The following is an 18,131-nucleotide window of genomic DNA, read 5'->3' as shown; positions in this document are numbered from 1 at the left end:
GAAATTTCTGCTCATGCAGGACTGGGTGCGGGGCAAGCAGCGTGACAAGTAAAACAAGAAGAGGGATTAAGAGAGGTGGACGTAAGGTAGAGCCTGTTGTATTTTCAGAAAGGTAATGAAGGCGTAAAACATGAAAAAGCATTTTGTATGACATCAAAATCATCAATTGCATAATAGTCTCAAGGGCCTCTAAACACGCTATAACACGATGTGGATGTGCCACAAGTCCGGTTTAAGTCATAGTGCCACATCACAAATCAGAAATGGAATAGCACAGAGAATATGTCAAACTGTAATAGTCAAGTGTCCTTTAATGGACTCCATTAATTGCACAATAATATCAATAAAAATAACTTTCAAACCTTCCTCTCTGAGAGCTCAATGTCTTGTGCAGTTTTCAAAATCAACAAGACCCCTTTGGTGGCACTGTTGAAGCTTCAGAGCCACCAGTGCTCAGAATAGGCCTTCAGCAGCATTTTCAGTGCTGACCAGAAATTTAGGTTAACTGTGGTGAAATTTCCCACATGGTCCCTCTGCCAGCATGTTAAGGCACGGGACTCATTTTTCACCCTGTAACGGAGGCATTGACACCTACCATGGCAAAATTCAGGCCTCAATCTCGACTCCTTTAATCTTGACAATGGGAGCAATTGATGTCCTAAATTTATATTTAGTTCTCTGAGCTGGGGAAAGAAAAGTCAACCAAGGACATACTTAGAATTGCTATCAAACTTCAAATGTACACCACCATAGTCTTACCAGACTATCAGGCTATCTACTCATGGGAGAGACAACTGATAATGGTTTAACCTGAGGGTCACCACAATTCAGGCAAGTGGAAAGGTTGAGAAGGACAACCCTTCAATCTTTTAAAATAAAAATAAATGGAATATAAATGCCTCTCTACTTTTTTCAACTGAAAGTAAAGATCTCTCTGCACTGTCCCCATCAAACATTCCTAGACAGGGTCAGTATAGGATTAGTTACAGCATAAAGCTCCTTTCACTCCTTAAACTAAATGTAACTGGAAAGTAAAGACCTCTTGACAACATCCCCATCAAACAGTCCCAGGACAGGGACAGCATGGGGTTAGATACAGTGTCAAGCTCTCTCTACTTTTTGGACTTAGAGTGAACTGAAAGTAAAATTCCCTCTACTCTTCTAAAACTGAAAGAAAACTAAGTTCCCTTGACACTGTCCCAAGGACACAGGCCTTTACCATAATCTCAGTGTGTTGGGAATTGAGTTCATGTGTTAGTACTACTTGCATTGCAAGTGGTTGACCAACCAATTGAGCTAAACAGCCCTCTTATCAAATCAATGGGTACTGTTTGCAAGGCCAGCATTTATTTCCATAATTCGATGGGCTTTATCTATAAATGGAAAAATGCTAGAGAAAATGCATTCATTAGTACACTATATTAGACCAGCAATGGCAGCTTATCGCTGCTATTCTTGGCTTTTTACACGTAAATAACATACTTGTAAAAGAAAAAGGAGGATCACAAATATAAAAGACTTACGAGGTGTGATTAAAGGGTGTAATTGTAGGGATTTACCTTCAAACTGCTGCAAGGGTGCAACTAGCTTTTGCACTTTTAGTCTTTTTGTCCTTGCTTGGAGGTCTTGAACAATACAAAATATTTCCTGTCTCTTTGCTGACAACTCACAACCTGTCCTGCCTTTTTGAAACATGAGCTTTATTAAAACTTAACGCAATTGTCATGGGCTCAATGCCTTTTGTCTTGCTCCATTTTCTTGACTTTAGTTTGAATGGGCATCCAGAAAAAATAGCATAAAATGCAACTTTGAAAATATTGATTTATGAAGAAAGCATAAATCTTACCCACCGCACTACCTAAGTGTTCTAGTTCTGTTCACAATAGTTTCTTCAAGTATTTTAATCTCAGGTGTAAGAGTTTGCGGCTATAATTTTAAATGAAACAACTTAACACTGCATTAGAACTGCCAATGCTGGAATCAGAGATAACACAGTATGTAGCTGGAGGAACACAGCAGTTCAGGCAGCATCAGAGGAGCAGGATTCGGGTTGGGACCCTTCTTCAAAAACACTGCATTAGCCTTTCTACTTTGTTGGGCATTAAATTTCACATTAATGTAGAAGCAAAGTACAATTCATGTTTAAAGTAACACCCTACATGCATGCTGAAATGCCAAAAAGAGGGGAAGCGCAAAGACTGAGAAATCTGAACTTTGATACAGTCCTTCAGCTGCCCTATCTACATCCTGATATTGGTTGTAGACAGTATAGATTCCTGTATCACTGCCAGGGTAACATACCTGGATCATGCAGCAACCACTAGTGCCCTAACAGTTACACATGAAGGTGTTAACTGGTTATACATTTTATCATTAACTTGTTGACATATACTTACCTTGTTGTCAACTAGCTCTATCCTGACAGAAAAGGCAATCTGTGAACAAATAATAAAACACAGATTAAAGTTTCAGAAAACCTACCCATCTAAACATTTACTCAAAGCATACTAACATAGAGTCTCCAAAGCTTTGGTTCCAAAACTCAAGCTTCAGGTCGTACATATTTCAGAGTTGTATGGTTTCTTCTGTAATGTCATCAATGTTTCGTATAAGCTTACATAGTGAAATAACTGCACACCAAGTCATTTTTTATTTACATAGGCACAGTACACTGGCCATGACCAGCCTACTTGGAGTCAGGAGACTCTCTTAGTGAAGAGAAGGTGTACTAAACTGGACTGGTAACAACATTTATTTTACATCTTTCTTGAAACAGATATAAAGCTGTTTAGACATGAATTACTGGCTGTAGAATGGGGGAAGAAGCAGGCTGTCAGAACATATTGGTTCTCCCCCTCCATCTAGTATCGAAGAAACCTCGGAGTCTGAGAGAGACATGGCAGATGTCGCAGCTTTGAACCCTTACTACATGAGAAGAGGATAAATTTTTTTCTGAGATGCTGCAGGCACAGGAGGTGGGCAATGGTCTGGTGTACGCCTCCTGTATCTGAGGCTGAGTCAGAGGAATCGCACCGAGAGCGAATTCACCCCAGGAGATCCTACAAGGAATAGAACAAACCTACATCCCCAGACTCAGAGGGGGAGGGCTGTAGTGAATTTAATAGTGTCAGCTAGGTGAACCTCATGGAATCCCTGATTTGGGCTGTTAATCTGGTCTAGAAAGGGAACCCTGGCTGACAGGTATAAACAGGAGTATCAGATGTCCTGTTTACTCTGAGAGCTGGCTCTGAGGGAGCTGGACCAGTGTCAGGTACTATGCATGTGTAAATAAAGCATGACTTGGTGACAGGATACCGGTCTGTGTGGGGTTGCTTCAATACCCTATCATAAAAGTTTGTCTTCAAGTTGTAGCAAACATTTCTCTAACTCTGAGATCTAAAGCCCTGGTTAATTTTCAAACTTGACTACAAATCTCTAAGTCATGATTTTTAACCCATTAAAATGTTACCAGTTTCGAATGTAAAAAATCTGCCAGTCCAGCTTGAATGCTCTGAAACAGCTGGGTTTTGAGTGGCTAGATTGTCATGCTGTAGAAGTGAAACCCAAGCCATTTTGACACCCACAATACATTTACATCTCTGACAGCTGGCTTCCCACCTGTGACGAGCAGGAATTAGAGGATGCAGTGAAAATTCAAGCATTCTAAAAGCTTTCTGTGAACCACATTTAGATGGTGGGTTCAGTTGCTGGAGGCATCTCATGAAGTCTTGCCATCAGGGATGGAAAACAAATATGTAGCAGCAGTTGTCTGAGCTTTAGTAATGAAATCCCACAGAAAACTCTTGCTTTGCAAAGATAATAACAAAATTTGGCCCTGTTTCTCTTCCCTATTATCTTTACTTGGTAGGAAGCTGCAATAAACATCTCAATCGGACCAGCCAGTTCAAATTGCAATCACATTCGAGTGATTCACCAGATGATATGCAAATTCAAAAAGGTTCCATGTCAGTGTAAGGGAGTTCTCATTGGAATCATATGTGGGGAAATACAATGGCATTCATTTTGGATCAAAGACATATAGATTAGCATTATTAATCAGAAAGGTTAATGACCTTTAGCACAAGGAAGCTAAAATACAGAGGGTAGAAAGTGCTATATTGAACCAGATTAAACTCCATCTGGAATATTACATTAAGTTTTGGGGACCACACCACAGGAAGGATATTTTGGCCTTGGAAGAAAATTTTCCAGAAGTGTGACGGGATTTACAGTGTCACATTATGGTGACAGGCTTTATAACCTTGGCTTGCATTCCCTCGAACTTGAGGGTCAAAGTGTGATCTAATCAAGATATTTGTGAGAGGGATTTGATAAAGCAGATATTCCTCTGAGAGGAAATGTAGAAATAAGGGTGCCCTACAATTCACATTACAGAAAATTAATTAAAGAATGAAACTATGAAATATTTTCTCATGAGTAAGGTAAAAAAAAGTTATAGATTCAACATCAAGAAGAATTTTTAACTTGGAGACAGATAGATTTTTATAAAAGCAAAATACAGCAGATGCTGGAAAAAAACAAAACTGCTTGAAACACTCCATGGGCCTGGAAGCATATGTGGAAAGAAATGAAGTTAATTGTTCATGGTGGCAACTCTATGCTCACTAGGGGAAAGGCTCGCCCTGCATTCAACTGCAAGCAGCCATAATTGAAATTACATTACCCCAGCAAAGAGGACAGTAGAGAGTTCAACTTAACAAAATGCTCAGGTCTTGCAATTTCTTGCACTTCTTCCCTAGTTTATTAAAAAAATTACTACACATTAAAATGCTGAATGGCAGTAGCACATAATGTCCCAGAATTATGAATGACAAAATCAGCATTAACAGTACCTGAAATCCAGCAGTTTGAGTTGGATATTGTTTGCACACTGCAATCACAAGCATGACACATATTGCTAGAGTACCTTGAATATAAAAACAGAAAGTTTCCTAAACTAATTTTCACATAAATATCGTAATATGACAAGGAGTAATGAAAGGGATAATTGTTTTGTTTCTCTGTTCCTAACTTCATTTAAGCTATTTGGCTTCTTTCTCTTTCTGTCTGGGGATCTTCTTTCATAGCCATTAGCTTTACTTTGTTCTTTCAACATTTCTGATTGTCAAGGCAGAATATTGATGATATCACAGAATATTGGTGTAACCACCAACCCCACCGAAAAGGTTAGGTCCATGACATTGATTGATTGTCTTTGTCAAAGTCCCTGATGCACTTTGTTTATTGATGGATTCTGTGCTACTGGCAAACTTCGTTTCTTTTTGACTTTCACCTTAGGCTGTAGAAGGACTTTGGATTGTTTGAGACTTCTTGCGCTCTCCTTTTGATAGGTTTCTTCTTTCAAGCAAGTAATTGGCATGACACTGATAGAATCTTTCTCTAATCTTCACTAGATGTATGAATGCACCTAGTATCTTTACAACAACCTCAATCATAAATTTCTCATCACACCAATGCCTTTTCGTTGTGACCTTCTGACCAGTATTGAACTCTTTAGGTTTAATACATCATGAGGCGTGATTCATCTTTGCTTTGCTTTTCTCTTATTTTGATATCGCATCAGCCTAAAGAAAACTAAACCTTGTCCCAGCAGTGAGTTATGGCTGTCACACTAGCAGCAGCCACATCTCTGCCATGGCCAGACAATCTTCATCCCAGTAAAAAGCTCACTGGCAATCAATCAACAGTCTAATTGCTAGAAGATTGGATGGCCATTCTCAACTTCATAGACAATGGGTTTCTTTCCAGCAAACTCTTCAGCTTCCTGGTGAAGATACCATCTAATGTTTACCCACTTGCTACAGATATTGACAAAAACAAATCACTCTTCTATCTGCATTTCAAAGAAATTACTGTGTTTTCATGGTTTTCTACTGCTTGTGCTTGGAATAAAAGGAGTCTTGGTTAAATTTTTTTTATTTTGAAACATACTTCACAACTTTCCACAAACTCCTCAATATCTCTACTTACCTTTAGATGCAAAAAGTAGCATCAATCTACTGCTTTCGTGTGGAATATCCCAATGTACTCTTGATAAAGTTCCTCTATCAATCTCTCACTGAACCTTGTTGGAATAATGACTCTTAAACCCATAGAGGATAGTCCTTCACTCACTACACGTGAAATATGACTGAAATTTCTCATCATCACACTCTATTGAGTAGCTTTTGATTGCCCAATTGAGCATTTCACTGAGAATCTCATCACTGAGATCCACATGCAAGTTCCTACGCCAAGTTCTCAAATGTAACTCAAGCCAGAACAGGTTTGGAGGCTTAACATCCCAGTGTTAAGGCTTTTAGAAGAGAAAGGGTGAGTAAAAAGCAAGGAGATGTAGCAATCTTGACCAAAGTTGGTATCATTGCCCTTGAACTAGATGCAGTTACTAAATTAGAATCTATATGGTTGGAGCTGAGAAACAGGAAGGGAGCAGTGATCTTGTTGGGTGTTTATTACAGACCTCCAAATGTTGGGAAGGAAGTAGAAGAGAACATTTGTAGGCAGATTATTGGCAATCTTTAAAACAAAGTAGGTGATGGTTGGTTATTTCAATTACCCTTGGGTAAACAGGGAAAAGGTAGAAGGGAGAAATTCTTTCAATGTGCACAGAAGAATTTTCTAGAACAGTTTTACCAGACAGGGAGCTGTGGTGGATCTGGTCCTATGAAATGATAGAGTCGTAGAATCCCTACAGTGTGGAAACAGACCCTTCGGCCCAACAACTCAACACCGACCCTCAGAGCATCTCACCCAGACCCATCCATCTTTAACCCACCTAATCTACACATCTTTAAACACTACGGGCAATTTACCCACCCACCTAGTCTTCACATCTTTGGAAATGATGCAGGCCAAGTGGAGAACATCAGAGGGGGGGACATTTGGGAAATAGTGAGCATAACATAATAAGAGCCAATGTTAGGTTGGAAAAGGATAATAATCAGTCAATGATTACGATCCCAGACAGGAAAATGGCAGATTTTAGGGGTCTAAAAGTGGAATTGACGCATATTTATTGGGAACATATTTTGGTGGATGAAAAATAGGAGAATTTCAAAAGCAACGAATAGGATGCATACTAGCTGCATACCCATGAGAAGTAAGTATAGGGTACACAAAGCTAGAGTACCCTGGACGAATAAGGATACTGATGAGAAAATAAGAAAGAAAAAGGAGGCATGTGATGTATACCAGAATAATTACAGCAATAGGAATCTGGAAGAGTAGCTCCTTTGCAGGAGAGAGGCTAAGGCTGGAATAAAGAAAGCTAAGAGGATGCATGAGAAAATGATGGCATGCTGCACTTAAACAAATTGTAAAATATTTTTCAAACATATTAATAGCAAAAAATGAATAAAGAATAGAGTCGGATCCATAACAAACAAGCAGGGTAACCTGCTCACTGAACCAAAGGAAATTGCAGAAGTACTAAATGAACAGTTTGCTTCTGTCAATACCAAATTAGGTGATGGTGACACCAGCCCAATTGAAAAAGTAGCTGTTGAGCAACTGAGCAGAATAATGATATTAATGAGAAAAGATGTTAAAAATGCTGGCAGCGTTCTAGATAGAGAAACCATCAGGCCTGGATAGGATGCGTACTAGATTACTTAGAGGGAATGGGAGCAAATTGCAGAGACATTGACAGAAATTTTCCAGGCGTCTCTGAACACAAGGTTAGTCCCAGGGGACTGGAGGATTGCAAATTGTTTAAGAAAGGAGCAAAGGATAAGCCTGTCAGCTGATATCAACAGTAGGAAAACGTATGGAGACAATAACAAGGAATGAGGTATATATACATTTAGAGAAAAAAAACTAATACTAAATACTCAACATGGTTTTGTCAAAGCAGGTCATGTCTGATAAATTTAATTGAGCTCTTTAACAAGGTGACACAGACAGTGGATGAGCATACTGCTGTGGATGTTGCATATTTGGACTTTCAGAAAGGATTTGATATGATGCCACATGGCAGGTTCGTTAACAAATTAGAAGTGTTAGGGATTAATGGATCCTTGATAAATTGTTTAGAAGTAGACTAAAAGATGGGAAACAGAGGGTAGTTATAGACGAGCATTTCTCAGATTTGAGACGAATTGCAAGTGGTGTTCTCCAGGGATATGTGTTGAATTCCTTGTTTTTTTCTGCTTTATCTAAACAATTTGGAAATGGGTGTTGAGAGCAAACTCTCTAAACTTGCAGATGATTCAAAGCTAGGGAGAGTACTGAACTGTGAGGATGATGCTGAATGTCTTCAGGTGGACATTGACAAGTTGGCCAGATGCCTAGCATATGAATTTCAATGCAGAGAAACAAGAAATAATGCATTTTGGTCAAAAAAACATGGAGAGACAATACGGGCTCAATGGTACAACTTTGAGGAGAGTACAGGAGCAAGGGGCCTCTGAGTTCAAGTGCATGATTCTCTGAAGGTGGTTGAGAAAGTTGATTAAGTTGTGAAGAAGATTTATAGGATCCTTCGGTTTATAAATGGTGGCATAGAGTAGAAACAGCAAGTGATGCTACATTACTACAAATCATTAGTAAGACCACATTTGAAGTATGATGTTCAGTTCTGGGCACCTTATTTAAGGAAGGATGGTAATGCCTTGGAGAGAGTATAAAGGAGATTTACTCAAATGATACCTGGGATGAGGGATTTGAGGTATAAGGAAAGATTAGAGAAATTGGGCTTGTTCTCCTTGGAGCAGAGAAAATTAAGAGGTAACCATACTGAGGTGTTCAAAATTATGAACAGTTTTTATGGTAAAGAAGGATATTCTCTTTCCACTAGTTGGTATTTCAGTAACTAGGGCTCACAATTTCAGGATTATCAGCACAAAAGCTAGGAGTGAGATGAGGAGAAACTTCTTTACTAAGGCAGATGCTAGGATTATGAATATGACTGAATAGGAGGTTTCAAAGGAGAGTTGGATATATATTTGAAAGTTAGCTGAAAGTTGTTAATTTGAATTAGAGGGTGATGGAGATAGGGCGAGAGAATGGGACTAGCTGGGTAGATCTTTTGAGAGCTGGGACCAACATGGTGGTCAAATGGCCTCCTTCTTTACTGTAAAATTTCATGGCTCTATGAGCCTATGATTGTCAGGCACACATTAATATGTTATTTGTGTGTAATGTAATTCTCAGGTAACCCTGTGGCTAAAAGCAAACCTCTCTTTATGGGAAATCTTGACAGGCAATCTGCATTTTCATGATCTTCCAACTTCCAATGTTTAACATCACACTGAGGGCTAATTTTACCTTTTGGTCCTCATTGCTTAAAGTTCATTTCGTACCTTTTTGCTGCTTCTGATTTTTACTGATCACTGATGTAAATACCTCAACCCAGTTTAACAGAATTGTCTCCAACTAATTCCTTCACATGAAGGTGGCTTTCTTCCTTGCTACTACTGCCAGCGGCAAGTAATAGGCTACATCATCATAGTCCACTCAAATATAACTTCATCCAACACACAAAGGCTGTTACTGGAATCATCAGACAGTTTCACATCAGCTTTACATAAGGGAATGTGACTTAGAGATTTCTTGGACTCTCCCTCCCTGTGATAATAGAAACAGTTGCAGCTGTCATCATGAAGAAAGTAAGTTGTAAATCTCAGACATCTGGATTTACTGTGGGTGCTGGAATTATATCTTCATTCCTTTTACTCTGAACTTACACAAAATGGTTTCTTGCTCTCTGACTGAGCATAACTCTTGATCTTTGTGCTCAATAACATCTACTTCCGTTTCTACGTTGATCATATGCACATCCAAGGGCTTCCAAGAATTGTTTTTTTAAAATTCATTCATGGGATGAGGGGTTCACTAGCCAGGCCAGCATTTACTATCTATCCCTAATTGCTGTGGGTCTGAAGTCACATGTAGACCAGCCCAGGTAAGGGTAGCAGTTTCCTTTCCTGAAGGACATTAGTGAACCAGATAGGTTTTTCCGAAAGTTGGCATTGGATTCATGGTCATCGTTAGACTCTTAATTGTAGACTTTTGAAAATTATTAGATTCAAATTCCACCATCTGCCATGGTGGGATTTAAACTCAGGTCCCCAGAACATTATCTGGGGATCAGGTTTAACAGCCCAGTGATAATACCACTAGGCCGTCACCTCCCCACCAATTAGGTCGATCACCACTAAATGGTTGCAATGCAGAGCTTTAACATAACTTTGAACATTACTCTTTCTTCCTCCCCTTCATGCTGTCAGAATATGACCAACTTTCACACAGGCAGAGCACTTTGACCAGAAATCGGGTCTTTTAGCAGTTGGCCACTACCATAGCAATGGTAGCCACTAAACCTTTGACTTAAACTTGGCTACCACAGCTTGGATCTTGGTAAACTCCATTGTAGGCCTTCACAAAGAAATCCCTTGCAATTTGCAGCAGTGGCTGTGGTTTTATCATAGGGTTCCATCCACATTAGTTCATCGTCTTTGCTCATCAGGTTGGCTTGAAGTTTATTATTTTTTAAGATCCAACAAACATGTCTCCAAGATTGCCTTCTAAGTTTGGGCCATGCCACAATGTCAAGTGAGTTTGACTTTTCATATGTTATCCCTGCAAAATTCTCATTTGACAACTGCTTTCTTAATGCAACTTTCAGTACAGTCTCATTCTTGGACTGAGATTTACTGCTGTATACCATCATTTTGTCTTCTGCTAGGAAGGCAAGTTATTGGGTTGGTGGCGAGTGAGGCCCTTAAGTCGATGGGTAATTAACACTTAAGGGCCTTAACTGATAGTTTGAGAAAATCATTCCTTGACCCAGCATTTCATTACGGAGGTGGCAATAGGGGAAGAGTATTTCTCTGGGGTTGACTTTCCCAATTAGTTGTCCTTCTCACCACCTCCATGGATGGTAAGATCACTGTCAGTCTAAGTCAAGAATTTCATTAATTTCAGTATAGTCCAAAGTACTGGAGTCCTGCGGACTACATTTATTTAAAGCTGTATCAAAAACATCTGGCCTGGTGATGAAAACACTTACTTGTCCTCATCTTCTAATTTATTTGTTTCCACCCAAATTGTAACCTTTGGTCATAATTATTCCAATCCTCTGTGTCGGGATTGAAATCCGCTATCAGCCCCAAATGTCTTTCATGCCATTTTTAATAATCAAATATTGTGTTGATGCACTGTGAGCCTGAAAACAATACTCATGAAGCAATCTTTGTAATTGCTCAAACTTTCTGAAAAACAACTTTTGGTGTTCCAAAAATATGTCATAATGCCCTTCACTCCTTAGTTTTACAAATGCACTATAAAAGAATGTTCCATCTCAGGGTTATCATCATCTTTCTACTGCATAATGCATTGAGTAAGATTAACAAATGTTCAACTGTAGGCAGTTAGCATTGAACTATTTTTATTAATATCGCCCCAATAAGAAGGTGATATAACAAAATGCTCAGATTTTGCAATATACTGTATCCTTCCTCAGAAATCCGAAGGAACAATCAATCCGAAACAGAATTATTTTTGTTGCCATCAATGAACTTTTGAGGCAACTGTATCAATGGGTAATCAGCAAAGGGAGGAACATTAGGCTTAGGTACAAGTCAACAATGATCTGTAAGAATCTGGCCTTATGCCCTTCACTGCTTACTGAATAGACCGAGTTAAAATTGCAATTGGAGGGCTCTTGTGATATAATGGTAGCATTCCTACTGATAGGCCAGAAGTTCTGGGTTTGTATCCCACTTGCTCCAACATGTGTTATAACATGTCTAAACAGAAATATCTAAATTTGGGATTGATTAACGACTGTCAGCTCCAGGCTATTTAAGAAACTGTTGATATTCACTGCCTGACTGTCTGATTCATCTCTTTCTTTCCTATTTGGCCCAGCAGCTCATCATCAGTATTTAACACTTCTTTGTTGCAGGAAGAAATGCTGGTATTGCAGGTTTTGAGTCCTAAACTGAGAGTGGCAAAATTAACCTTCATACTTAAAAACTGGAGTTACAAACTCCTGGGTGAAAGAAGTGATCCATGTTTGCACTAAAACTGCAGCAATTGTACATTAATAATTGTCAGATGTTTATACTCAAATTGTTCAAAATCCAATTTAACTAAATACCTTTGATATTTCATAATTGGAAAACAGCACAAGTGTGACTTTGGCAATTATTTTATAATGGTAGATAAACTTTCTTCACCACAATGGGACGGTAATATGCAATGTCACCAGAGTCTGAAACTGTTCATTGGATATTAGCTAAATCTTTAGAGATTTGAAATAAATTGCTTTAACAGAACAGTAGCTGTACTATTTCTGACAGCAGTGAGCGGCTGACAGCTTTTAACCGATCTCTGCAAGAAACAGGATCTGCAGTTTAGCATCTGGCACCTGCTTTGAGTAATCACACGACAATATAGGATAATAAAAACTTACAGCTGTTGCTGCCTAAAATCACTGTGTCCTAGTGTGGCAACTAGCAAATGTGGCTTGACCAAAATCACAGCGGATTTGAGAGACACAGGATGAGTTGATTGCTTAAGCTGTGCCTTACCTTCGCCTGTTGTTCAAAACCATCAGATAGGAAAATCTATCACTGCCAAGTATCCTCACAGAAGTTACTGACATCTCCAGCCATGTGACCCCCTTCATTGTTTTAAATGCTGGAATCTTTCTGCATGCCAAGCTCATTTTTTTTAAACCTTCTAATCTTTCCCCTTCATAACGGGTTATCAGTGTGTGATTCCTTCTAAGAGGACTGAACTCAGGCAGTAATAGTGGGAGAGTCCCTGGTCAGGCATCCTGCGGAATTCAATGGAAAATCACTGCAGTCTGACAAGCATAACCATGGGCCAACCCCTAGAAGGTACTTGCCTCTTGGGGGCATGGTATGTGAAGAGCGAAAGAGCGAGGTTGTTTTTTCCCAAAATATATAATACAAATTGGATAATGGTAAAAGAATAGATATGCTTCGAGTATGACACCTTCAGCCACACTGTCTGCTCTCTGAATCAGGCGCAGATGTGAACACGGGGCCTTCTGCCATGGCCTAGAGGACGAAGAACTGGAAAGGAAAGGAAGAAAGACTCGCATTCAAGTGGTGTCTTTCATCACCTCCAGACAATCCAACATAATTTCTGCTCACATTCTGAGGTGCACTCACTGTTCTGATGAAGGAAACATGACGGTTAATTTGCACAATGCAAATTTCCACAAACAGCATTGTGATAAAGACCAAATAAGTTGCTCTTATAATGTTGATTGAGGGCTAAATATTGGTCAGGATGTGGAAATAAAACTGCCCTCCTCTTCTTTGAAATAGTGCAATGGGACGCTTTTAGATCCACCTGCAAGGGAAGAAAGGGCCTTACTTTCACGTTTCATCTGAAGGATGGCACCACTAACAGTGCAGCATTCCCTCAATACTGCAGTGTAGTGTCACCCCAGATTTCCTCACCCGGGTGCTGAAGTGGAACCTGAATCAACATAACCATGTGACTCAGAGCCAAGCGTGCTGTAACTGAGCCACAACTGGCTTAAAATTGAATGGTTTCATTTCAGCTCGTCAGTTGCAAGCCTAGTATTGCTGTAAGAGAAAGGAGAGAGATCCATGACAGTTGGTGGTGATGGTGGTGGCAGAGTCAGAATCCTCTAGAGCTCAGAAGAGACTTTAAAACAATATATGACTGCGTACTGCCAATTCATCAGTCAAACCTTTCCCAGCTGCTCAAAAAGCATGTGCAGAAATCAGGAAGGATTCATTCCCTAGAGTCAAGTTCAATAGCAAACCGAAATTTTTTGTATGGCTATTGGTGGCCACTTTTACCATACTAGTTAAAGACTGAGTGCTAGCAGTCTGCTTGCTGGTCTTCACCAAGAACTGGTAAATCCCACCAAGTCAATGAGGAGAGGAAACAAAAAGAAAATGGATGGGGAATGTAAAAATCAATCAATGATAATAACAATTAAACTTTTGTTGCCTTAGGAATGGAGACAGATTCCAGGCCCCAGCTGGGTATACAGTATTTTACTTTATGAATCTGCCTCAGGTGCCATGATTTCTATCACTTGTGGAATTGCGTGCTCTTAAAAATAATAAGCCTTTATTTTTATTGTTTCCCATTTTCACTAATGGAGCCATTCACCTTAGCTGCCTGCTTTTTAGGGGTAAAAGCATTTGTCAGTGTATTTTGAAGAATGAGTAAGTTCCTTCTATAATATCCTACCACTACCCGACAAGAATGCAACGAGGCCTTTCATTGGGATTAGGGGAGTGTGAGTTCTGTCCTTTTATTGAGCTCGGTCTCTTTATGTTTGAAGATGTTCCACACCACAAATACATACTTCTTTACATTCCATAGCCTGGAAGTTCATATGGGCATATGAAGAAGTACGTAACTCTGGGCAGAGTCAAACACCAAGGTTTGGAGATTTCTTGATTTGTGTCTTGGACATGAAATGTTCCAGAACCATTTCATAAATAGATGAAACCGTGTCAAGAATGCAACCAGTTTTTATTTTTAAAGACCTGTGAAAAGAATTAGGCAACGTGTGTCCAACCGCAACACAGAGGATACGGAACAGCAAGTTAACAACGACTTCTCAAATAAACAAAACTTGAGTGACAGTCATTCTGTAAATTTGGCAAAGAATCAAGCCCAAAAGTTAGCCCATAAGAGAAAAATGAACTTTGTATAAAATTAACTTATTAAATTCCTACAGCAGGTTTTTCCAATTTTAAAGATTCATCTTAAAATTGTTCCAACTGTCACATCCAAGGATAAATAATTCTTCTGATAAGCTACAGATGTGCTACTTTGTAAATCCTCAAGGCTATGGTATGAAAATGTTGCCAAGTGAATCTTATTTCCCTGACAAGTCGTGCAGTAATAGTTCAACATTTCCCTTATTGCCACTAGTCACTGCTATTGAAGAGCAAGATGTTGTGGAATGGTGAAGGCATGCTATCAAACAAAACAAAAATTAAAATTTGTTTTAATGGAACACAGTTACAGACGTATCAGGATACCAGAAGGAATTCCTTGATGTTTCAGCTTGTGGAGAGGAACAAGGTTTGACAGGAAAACAACATAACTCCCAATGCAACAATTGAAAACTGTTTCATCTTTTTCCAAACTGCAGCCACTCGTGAGGAAACTAGGAAATTTGGAACAAAATACAGAATGATATCCACACACCTTTCAAAGACACAAATTAAGTTGCGAAAATAAAACTAAGATAAAAATTGACATTAGGTGAATTTGTGGGAGGTTAGCAAGATGTAGTTGTCTGCGTCAAAACACAGTTAAAAGTAGCAACTGGCTCCTTAACTAGATTCTCTCGTGTCAGATCTGCAGTCAAACCAGCAGGAACACTTGCACTACAGATGTATTGAGAAAATGTAAGATTAAAACACACAATCCACATGCAAACTTAAGTGCAATGATCAAACACAACTGAATGTCAAATTTTCATTTATATATTTGCAGCTTTAAATTGCACCATACTTGCCTCATAGCTCTGGATGTAGATAACTTGGCAAGATAGGTTGTCATTGTTAAAAATCATGCAAAAACCTGATTGCAAGTTTTGACTGTTAGTTCACAAATGGTCTGCATATGGTATGGTGGAATAGCCCATCTCTGCCCTGCCCTGCAGAACAGCACTTCCTAATGATCACCTCCTAATGACCAATCAATTTTGTGTGGCATCTAAGGAATTCGCCAACGAAAATGGATGAAAGAGGAACAGTTTTTGCGAAACACAGAAGCAACTTTTGCAGACAAAAGCATGAAAAAAATTCTACACGGTGGAATTTCCATGAGCACATAATTAATAACCATCTAATAATGTTCAAATTCTGTTTCATAATCAAGATTGTGCTATAATAGTTAAGGACAATTATAAGGTTGTGGTTTTGCATGCCTCTTTGAAGATGAAGATTAAAGGTAGACTCAAAAACTGTTGTGGAAGGCAGAAATTAATTGATAGCTGGGTTCAGGCTGTCCCTCAACTTTTATTGTAATCTAAATCCCTGAACAGCAAACAATGACAACTGATTTAATGGAGACAGTCCCCATGTCTAGCCTGCATTTACAAAGGTGAAAGGACAGAGTTCTATCATACTGCGATTCCTAACGCCTTTTACTTGCACCTCTCCCCTCTGTTGGAGAAAAGTCCTTATTCTGCACTGTCTGGCCTGGACTCAAACCCAGATCCCAGAGGAGAGAGAACAGTGTTCTAACTCAGTCTGTAACCTAGTCCTGTGGCCAGTTACGGTCTTGTACAAATTGAAAAATCATACATATGACAAACTGCGTGGAAATGGCAGGATATTTTACAAGCTCCTGCTGACTGCAAAGCCTCTTAAAAGGACATAATAAATTGGAACTGTTTTCATTTCCTAATACAGTAATAATCATTTATCCAGACTCTAGTCTGTATAATACATGTGGCATGACTCAAAAGCTGCTATTAAACTAATATCTGGAAAATGAAAGTTTGTACTTCAGGGAAGAAAATTTGCATCAGTCAGACTGTCTGGTTTAATTCAAAACAGCTGCACATTTAGACCAAACTAAAAAAAATTGTTAAAGGGACTAAACTGGCTCCTCATTCCAAGGAACATTGAACAGCGGCTAAATGCAGCTGTTTAGTGAAAACTGCACCCTCCACATTCCAAAACAAGACAAGAAATGAGGAAATAAACAGATCCCAAAAATTTCACATTTTTATAAAATGAAAAATGGCTCCTTTTCATCAGCCCCACCCTCAAAACATTTTGATTATGAGTGGGGGAATTCCTGCAAGGTCAGAATTGGCATCAAAACATTCCTTTCATTAGGAAGCGTGTTAGTACACAAGACTCTTGCCTGATCTCATTGCAGCATTCTCTACACTTAACAAAAAATGCTTGAAACAGTTAATGACCAATCCCCCGACCCCATCCCTCTCCACCACCCCAAATCATTTGTTACAAGCGAAACTAATTCAAATGAGCAATAAGATCAAGTTGAAGAAAACATTGCTACAATATGTCAAATGTTACCTTTGTAGTTCCTCACTGTTTCTATTAGATATATTTCTAACATGGCAATGGCACTCAATTGCCCTGTCTGTGAGAAACAGGCCAGTTCGATTCTGTCTTCAGCTGGAGGCTTGCAGCAGAAGTTTCAGAGGGTGACCTCATGAAGCCATTTTTAAAGTCACCCATCCTGTTGTGCGCTGCCAGTCGATTTGTGCTGCGTCATCAGGTAGCAAGGGACGAAAGAGAGAGAGAGAGAGAGAGAGAGAACGAGGCAGAGGGGCAGAATGATCCTTCTATTTTCTGCATCCTGTTGGCTTGGGAGGGGCCTTGCAGCAACTCCCCCTCTCCCATTCATGGAAGTGCACCCAATGAACCCGAATCAGCACCTGTCATTAGCTGGAGACAGCTGACCAACCACCGCCTGCTCAGACACTGTCAGTCTTTTTGCTTGCACGTTACCTCTTCCCTTTCCCAACTGTCCTTATGGAGCACCTTCATCATTCTTTCGCTGACTTGAAAATATCCTCTCTTTTCTTCCCTTTCCTTGCAAAATGCGGTATTCCCCCAATTAAGGCTGAAGGCAGCAAACAGTCCACTAATCCTGACAGCAGTGATGAATATGCTGATGTTATAGGCCACGGAGACACGGGATAGTGTGAGACAGAATCTCAGGATACAGTCAAGGCAGCTCTCCTTTTCTTATCATTACATTCTACTGCTGCTCATTCATAGAATGCAAAAGCTGGATCAGCTTTCCCTCCCCCCACCCCTTCCCAGATCAATACCAACTCACTAGCAGCAAGGGAAAAAAAACCTGACCTGAACAGCTATATGATAATGAATTTTCTCTTCTCTCAATTAGCAAACAATACTGTCACATTGGTGCAAATTATGACAATAACCTTCACAAGCAGTCGCAAAGTCCAGGCAAGTTCTTCCTCCTGTGTGGCACTTAGCCTATTTATCTCCCCTCCTCAACTGCTTAAGCAAGGGCCGGTTATATTGGGATGACAGTTAATGGTCCCAGGACCCTGAATAAGTAATGGATTACGTGCTGAGGCTGCGTCTATTACGTTTCAGCCATTACTGAAAGTGCTGCAGGTA

General features: G+C 39.6%; 1 protein-coding gene across 2 annotated transcripts in view; it reads right to left on the bottom strand.

The window, feature by feature from the left end:
* Positions 1 to 17,372, bottom strand: part of adprs (ADP-ribosylserine hydrolase) — a 112,113-nt gene extending 94,741 nt beyond the window's left edge. For both annotated transcript variants that reach the window (XM_048557855.2, XM_048557856.2), the window contains exons 1-2: positions 17,049 to 17,372; positions 2,397 to 2,435 (exon numbers count right to left, since the gene is read on the bottom strand). The gene's annotated coding sequence lies outside the window, so the exon portion shown is untranslated. The remainder of the gene's footprint in view (positions 1 to 2,396; positions 2,436 to 17,048) is intronic.
* Between the last annotated feature and the right edge of the window lie 759 nt (positions 17,373 to 18,131).

Source organism: Stegostoma tigrinum, chromosome 24, assembly GCF_030684315.1.
Source record: "Stegostoma tigrinum isolate sSteTig4 chromosome 24, sSteTig4.hap1, whole genome shotgun sequence".
NCBI lineage: Eukaryota > Metazoa > Chordata > Chondrichthyes > Orectolobiformes > Stegostomatidae > Stegostoma > Stegostoma tigrinum.
Note: the sequence above shows the minus strand (reverse complement) of the source record. Positions and strands in the feature narration are given on the sequence as shown.